The sequence below is a fragment of the Budorcas taxicolor genome, chromosome 6, assembly GCF_023091745.1.
Source record: "Budorcas taxicolor isolate Tak-1 chromosome 6, Takin1.1, whole genome shotgun sequence".
Taxonomy (NCBI): Eukaryota; Metazoa; Chordata; class Mammalia; order Artiodactyla; family Bovidae; genus Budorcas; species Budorcas taxicolor.
The window spans coordinates 18,337,843-18,346,206 of record NC_068915.1 but is presented as its reverse complement, the minus strand read 5'-3'; the positions used below and the strand labels follow the sequence as shown (position 1 = coordinate 18,346,206).

Sequence of the window (8,364 nt, the reverse complement as noted above, 5' to 3'; positions counted from 1 at the left end):
TCATTTCACCCTCTACAGCCAAGATATAACAGAACATTAAAAATGAGGTGCACTTTTAAAATTTGTTTTCTTACTTTCTTTTGCTTGTTTTTGCTACATAACCTAATCATAAATAATAACTTTTATAATTTAACACCTCAAAAAATTATGACTTTCGAAAATGTGGATTTGAAGACTGAAACGTTAAAGTGAAGTTAAAGTGAAGTCGCTCAGTCGTGTCCAACTCTTTGCGACCCCGTGGACTGTAGCCTACCAGGCTCCACCCTCCATGGGATTCTCCAGGCAAGAGTACTGGAGTGGGTTGCCATTTCCTTTCCAGGGGATCTTCCCGACCCAGGGATTGAACCCGGGTCTCCTGCATTCCAGGCAGACGCTTTAACCTCTGAGCCACCAGGGAACCCCAATTTTTTAAAATGAAACAAAGATGAATATTTTTAATGATAAAAGGTAAAATTCACACAAAAAAATAGACATCATAAACCATTAGACACCTAACAACAAAGAAACAAAGATATATAAAGCAAAAATCAGAAGAAATATAAGGGAAAAGAAAAAAATACATAATCATAATGAGACATATTAACATTGCTCTGAGAATATTTTATCAAGTGCAAAAAAAATAAGAACAGGAACTTCTTGAATGATGTCATTAATAATCTAAATATAATAGATTTCTATTTATATTAATTTATATTAATGATATCCTACACAAATATATTTAAAATTTTGTATTTCATATGCTATTATTGATGTCTGTAAACTGGCAACAAGATAAACATTACTAAATTTCAAAAAGTAGAATTTTTTTGTGATTCAGGTATACATATACACACAGATTTTTAAAATTATTTTCCATTAATGTTTATTACAAGATATTGACTATAGTTCTCTGTGCTATACAATAAACCTCTGTGACTTGTTGCATATCTGTTTTTTAAATTAGAAGTCTAGCATTCTAATTTTTAAAAAGCACTTTGTTTTGAGTTTTCTCTCCTTCAGGTTGCTATGCATTTTTAAGTCTGCCATTAAAATGACAATGGAAATTATAGGAGAGCTCATATTTCTTAGGACTAGCTGAAAATGAAAATGGACACATCTGGGCGCTGGCTGCTTTATCCTACTTTTTGTCTACAGGGGCCTAAACTTTTGGATAAGTTTGTTCATTTTAATTAGATTCATTATCCTTTCCAACACTGATTTATCATACAGTGGTAGCCATTAATATTTGTAAGGTAATTGTCAAATCCAAAACTAGCATATGGATTCCCCTACCCTAAAAACAATCCGCTTTCTACTATCAACAGGATTATTTAAAACAGACACAAGTCCACCGCAACAGTAATCCATAATAACCAAGAAGGAAAATCTTACACCATCCCACTCGAAATTACTGGAATCACTAACTCCATATTTCATTTTTGGAAGGCTATCCAAGATGCAAGTTTGTTTTCCATTACCTGATATGGGTTTAAGAAATTAATGGAACCATCTTCAATATAGTTTATGTAATTTAAAATATTGGCTGCACATTGGTGCCAATTTATTCCCCGAGTCCAGGAAAAATTTGAGTGAAAACTTTGGAACTGTCTGTTAGTAAAGAAATGGTGCGATTTTAAGTAAGCGTTGAGCACTGGCAAAATGAAAAACAAGTTTTAGATTTATGATAGTACTTATTATAACATGACATTTAGAAATACTTACCCTAAAAAGTATCTTGCCCTCCTTACTTTCAGGATTTTTAATTAAACATGCTGGGTTTTGACTCCTTTTTCTCAGAGGACAGCATTAGGTGTTGTCCCCTCTGAGATCAATAAGGGAGACAGGTTACCATGCAGACCCATGCCATTCTCCCTTCCATTCAGGATTATTTTAAGGAAGGAAAGAGTCCAAACCAATGTGTTTCAGCTAGGAGAATGGGGATCAGGGCTCTGGTTGAGGCACAGTTCCCATTCACTTAAATCTGCTAGTAAAAGAGAGAACTGTCATTCCTGTTCTCCCATCAGTCTTGCTCAGCAGCAAATCCCTACAGGTCTGAAGTCTTCCTGAACAAGCTCAAAGCATGGAGTCACCAAAAGGCCATTGCATGGAGAAGAAACAGAATGCCAGTCTTCCTTCCAATCCTGAATTCCTATCCTGCCTCCCAATAACATACTTGTGTGTGTGTGTGAGAGTTTGTGTGCACGTGTGTATGTTACTCACTTAGTCATATCCAACTCTTTTTCGACTCCAAAGACTGTAGCCCACCAGGCTCCTCTGTCCATGGGATTCTCCAGGCAAGAACACTGGAGTAGGTTGCCATGCCCTCCTCCAGGGGATCTTCCCAACACAGGGACTGAACCCAGGTCTCCTGCATTGCAAGGGGATTCTTTACTGTCTGAGCCACCAGGAAAGCCCATGAATACAGGAATGGGTCATCTATCCCTTCTCAAGGGGATCTTCCCGACCTAGGAATCAAACCAGGGTCTTCTACATTGCAAGCAGATTCTTTACCAGCTGAGCCACCAGGGAAGCCCATATCAATATCTACTGATCAGCAATTAGCTTGAACTCCCTATTGGCTGAGCATTTTGAAACTTTGAACTAGTGAAGAGCAACTAGTTGATCCAAGTGATAAACCAGTTCCATAGTCAGGCTGAGCTGTTTATAGAACTAAGATGATTTTTAAAGGCCTATCAAAAAACAGCTTTATCAAAACCATACAGGATCTATTAAGCCAATTTGGGGTTAACTTGAGAACTATATTTCTTTAAAAAAAAAAAAAAGGGTTTGAATGAGGTTGTTTCCTGCAACCGAAATCTAGGAATAAACAAAATCATCTTTGTCAAGATATTTTTTATTTTAGTAACATCTGGGCCCCCTGTTATCATTACATATATTTTATTAAGCATTTTGAAATCATTTTTCCAAGTCATGAATCCCAAAGCATCCATTTCCTAGAGCTGTTTGCTTCAAACATTTCATTGAATTATAAAATGTGAACAGAACAATGCACAGGCCATGTGCACCACTGGATGGATTGCTACAAGTGGAACCTAGCCACGTAACCAAGCACCCAGATGACAAGCAGAAATTCTCACCATCCTAGAGCCCCTCACTCGCTTCCTCATGTGTAAGGACATCCTGACGGCTAACAGCAGAGACTAGTTCTGGTTTTGTACCATAGAGATTTTTTCATATGCAGATACAATAAAGCATCGTCATTTGTTATATTCAAGCAAAATGGTATGTAGTATTATAATTCAATTTCCTTTTAATAATGGGTACAAGTAGGAAATGAGTAAAGGGCTTCCCACGTGGCACTAATGGTAAAGAACCGGCCAGCTAATGAGATGCAAGAGAGGCAGGTTCAAATCCCTGGGTCGGGAAGATCCCCTTGAGGAGGAAATGGCAACCCATTTCAGTGTTCTTGCCTGGAGAATCCCATGGACAGAGAGGCCTGGCAGGTACCAGGCCACGAGATCGCAAAGAGTTGGACACGATTGAAACAACTTAGCATACATGCAGGAAATAAGGAAATCAGTATATCTACTCCAGGAAATTCTGAAATTCCTCCAAAATATTTTATTTCTAGAGCTGCCTTGTGTGATTTTCTTCACTTACCAAGACATATGTAACTGATGTTTATTTGTTTCCATATCATAGACTTGGACTTCTTTCTGAGAATCAATACTCTTAGGCTTCTCTTTTGAAAGATTGAATTCTGAACTGCCTGTAAGCTGATGGTAATGATAATCAATGTTTCAGGAACTGGAGCCAAAATGAAATACACCTGCAATGTCCTACTGGATATGGTGGGAAGGGCTCTGTTTCTTTTTCTCTTTCCAGCTGCTCTGCTTTCGACCCTTCTTCTCAGCATCAGTTTTCTCCTGTTCTGATTTCCTGTTGGGATCCAGCCAGGCTTCATCATTTCCTGCCTGCACGACAATCTACCCTAGACCTTGTAATCAGCTGCTCCACTGTGACCCCTCCTCTGATCTTTGCCTCAGGCTCAGGAGACCTTTGGGTTAGAAAACTGTGCTTCATTTCCATACTTTTTCTCTCATTTCCCTCCACCTTTCACATAGCCCTGAATGAATATTAACAATGACATTTTCTTACTCAGAGATGTTTAGATACGGAAAGAGAACTTCTCTTATTTGGTTTAATCAGAAACAAGAATAAGAAGACTTGGGAAAACTGAAAGTTGTGCATTTTCATAAAGTGGCTCTAACAGCTGGCTTTGACGCACTGGTAAGTTGTCATTTTCTCAAAAAGTGCATTACCTTTCATAATAAATATTATGTTCAGTAAATATACAGATAGGACTGTCACAAATGTATCATAAGTTCATAAGTGCTAATGGCATGGATTCATACAAATGTAATTAAAATTAAGTTTATGATAAATTAATTTAATTAATAATAATTTAAATGTATTACAATTTTTAAATGTTTGCCCTTTGTACAGCCCCAGGTTACCTTTCTCATTGTATTCTATGTTGTAATAAGAATATATTTTGTACTGTGCCCATCTAAATCTAGAATACTGGTCACGAGTTAAATCTGAAAAGATACTATAATTAAATCATTTTATGGACCTCCACCCAGTACTGTTAGCAAAATAATTAAACATTCCCTACTGACATTGGCAGTATAGGCTAAAATGAAAGAGTTTATAAACTGGGTCAATTATTAAATATCAACACAATATCATTATAAATAAATAAATAAATAACACTATAATTCTATTCTTCTAATGAGTACCACTTAACTAGTAGGAAACCCTTGTAGGGCTATATGCAGCCGTTTTACTTAAAGCTAATATGTGGTCTACAGAATAACATGTAAGAAATCCAAATTGAGCCTGGTTTAGGATTCACATCAAAATCCACTGGGGCTGAAAACATGCATTTTCTTCCTTCAATTCACTGAATTAGAGAAGTTTATATTCTGGGCAATTTCAGAATTGTAGAAACCTAACACTAACATTTCTGGATGCTGTCATCAACAGTTCTTAAGAAAAATAAAACCAGGAACTCCACTGATTGAACAATAGCTATGTATATTCCTACAGAACCTATCTAAATAATCTCCTATGATTGGAAGATGTCCTATATAAATAAAATGCTTTTTAAAGAAAAAATTAAATAAATTTCCATTGCAATAGCTGGCAGTACAATCCATCATGTGCTGGTTTTAAATTAAATTCAAACTTACTCCTAGCTGTCCTAGGGTCTTCCTTACTTAAAATTAGTAATCATTTCAAGAGAAATCAAATCCACACTAGGAAGTTCACTCCAACTCTCATCCTTTCGGTGTTGGTGAATATCTTTCAATTTTAATGTTTAGATTGCTAAAGACAAATCTAGTTTTCTGGTTTATAGAACTATTTCTCCATTTTCCTAGTCTGGCATCTAGGATATCAACTCTAAGTAAATGACAGTTTTACTTCACCCCAGAGTACTATGAACCATGTGAAATTTTCAGAAATTCTGTCTTGACTGTAACATATGCTATGTTGAGGGTATGCAACTCATCTGGTCAAAAGAAGTATAGTAAAGTCACGCTAGTTTATTATTTATTTAGCAGAGATAGTTTGGCAGATCATCATAATGCCCCAGACTAGAATAAATTAACTAACCTGGTTAGCCAGTTTCTAAGTTAACTACACTGTGTGAGGCTCTGCATCAGGCACTCGAGGGAAACACAAGGATGAATAAAACACGGTCATTGTCCACTAGTAGCTCACCATCTCTCTTTGGCGGAAGATGGAACTTCTATCACCTAGATGTACAGATCACCAAAGTGATTTTCTTTCAAAAAAACTTTTTAGCTTAACAATGATCCAACTAGGTGCATAGATACAGATTTTCTTCCCACGTTTAGACAGAGCATGTGTACCAAGAAAATAATAATGCATTTCATTTCCTGATCTTTTCAATACTGCTTTATTGAAACAAATATGGAAGGAAAGCAAACGGAAGGTAATGATCATAAAGTTAGTCAATGTTTATCATATACCCACTACAGATAAATCACAGAAGTACTTCTAGTAGAAAATAAAGCTGTGAAGGAAAAGGAAGAAAAATGGAAATGAATGGGAAAGGTAATGTGATCGAAGGACAACAGAGGCTTCAAGATTAAGAAACACAGAAAAAAAAATCACTGAAATCTATGGAATTAAACTGAAATGTACTTGCTGAAATTGATATTATCATTATTATTACTATATTATTTTTATTGTGGAAGAAAATGAGAAAATAAAAATCCTAACAGGTAAGATTAAGTGGACAGAATACAATTAAGAACTATTTGGGCTGGGAGAGTGAAGGAAAAAGACAAAGAGTTGAGTCTTGGGGAACAGAATCAAATGTGAAGAGTGTAGAACAGAAACATATGGTTTTACTGGACACTATGCTGTAATATTTAATGAAAATACCAACTCATAAAAAGTACAATCACAGCAAGAAAGTTACCATCTATAGAGTAATACACAGTGTTTCAGTTGTGCATTCTGTTGAATATATTTTCCTTATTAACAAAAAGACATAAGATATAAAAATAAGTGAAACCATTTAAGGAGTGGTATGAAAGCAATGGTTTCACATTCAAATATCTGTCAAACATATTATATGTCAGAGAAACTTCCTCACCAGAACACTGAGCATTCACAAGATGTCTGAAAACACAGAACAGCACCAAAATGCAGTTGGCCCACCACTAATGTTTTTCATAGTTTATCAGAATTGAAGTTTGAAGCAAATGTACATTTCAAGGTGCATCAACTCCTTTCCAATGTATTCCAATGCAAGATGTAGAACATTTCTGAGGGATTACACAACTGGTCTGTGGCCAAATAGCATAGGGCTTCCACCACCCCAGGCAGTAATCTTGAAATGAACATCCTGGAATAACTAATTACTATTATACATTTTGTGGTTTCAAAAGTTAAAAAAAAGAATCAAGGCAAAAGTTCACATATGAGTGCTCAGTTGGATTAATGGAACAGTTCTGACCTCACTGGCCACCAATCAGGAAGAATGAAATGTATCGAGCATCTTAGTACAACCACACAATTCATATAACAATGGCATAAATATCATAAACTGCTGTTAAATGGGAAACATGTTGACCCGTGTCATAAAATCCTTGAACCACAATGAATACCTTCAAAAATGATTTGTATTCCCTTGCGTATCCAAACTCTGATTTTCATTTATTTGATACTTTGAGACACAAAATTCAAATACAATATAGTCCCTAAACATGTTATTTCTGTGGTAGAACAATATAAAAGTTACAAAATGCCCAGGTTTTTCTTCCCCTCTTTAGAACTAATGAATAATCTCTTAATATGTACTAGGTCAGCAAAGATTTAAAATAAGAAACTTTTATCCATATACATGATTCCACTTAAGCTGGTAGTAAATGATGAAATAGGCCAAACACAGAACTTCATTTTACATTTATGTTCAGAGTCAAGGTCTGAATGAAAATCATAAATAGTAAACTTTCTCTTATACACACACATACATATACATCATTACACACATACATAGGCAAATATATGCATATATACACATATACAAACATTCCTGCATGAAAGGATTGTTTAAAGAATGGGAAGCTAGTTTTTATGAATAATTTAAAATGTTTGAGCTAGGAAACCCTTCAGAAGGAAAATAAAGTATGCTGAATTAAAAATGTTATATTTTACATAAATATTCAAAAATTTTTGAAGACTCAGTGGAAAGACTTTACTTAAAAGAGATCTAAAGTCAATGCTTCTATGAGGTACTTTAAAGCAATACTTTATTTCTGTGATATACAGTCTCCTAGACTTACAAAATAGTAACAAACATTTTGACAGTCTGCATTGCTCTACCTGCTTCACAACTATATATTTATTTAATCCTCACAATAAACTTGCGAGGTAGGTACTATTATTATCACCTTCATTTCACAGACAAGAAAACTGGGTGCAAAAATGTTAAGAAATATGCCCAAGATCAATGAACCAGTAAATGTCAGATATGAGTTTTGAACTAAGAAGTCTCAAAGCAGAGTCAGTAATCTACACTACCATCTCATAATGCCTTCCACAAAATGCTACTACAGTGGACCGTTGAACAACAGTTTGAACTGCATGGATCCACTTATACACAGATTTTTTTAAATTTTTGAAGAGTTGCAACAGGTTGAAAAAAAAGACAAACCATGTAGCCTAGAAATATCAAAACAATTAAAAGATTATGTCATGAATGCATAAAATATATGTACATACTAGTCTATTTTATCATCCACACCATAAAACACACACAAATCTATTATACAAAGTTATCAAAAAAGTACACACATAAACACTGTCACTAACAGACAAGACATG

The 8,364-nt window shown here is 35.2% G+C and overlaps 1 non-coding gene across 1 annotated transcript; it reads right to left on the bottom strand.

Annotated features, from left to right (window-relative positions):
* Nucleotides 1-325: 325 nt before the first annotated feature.
* Nucleotides 326-397, bottom strand: TRNAS-GGA (transfer RNA serine (anticodon GGA)). Its single transcript has one exon. It is a non-coding gene; the product is annotated as a tRNA-Ser (tRNA).
* Between the last annotated feature and the right edge of the window lie 7,967 nt (nucleotides 398-8,364).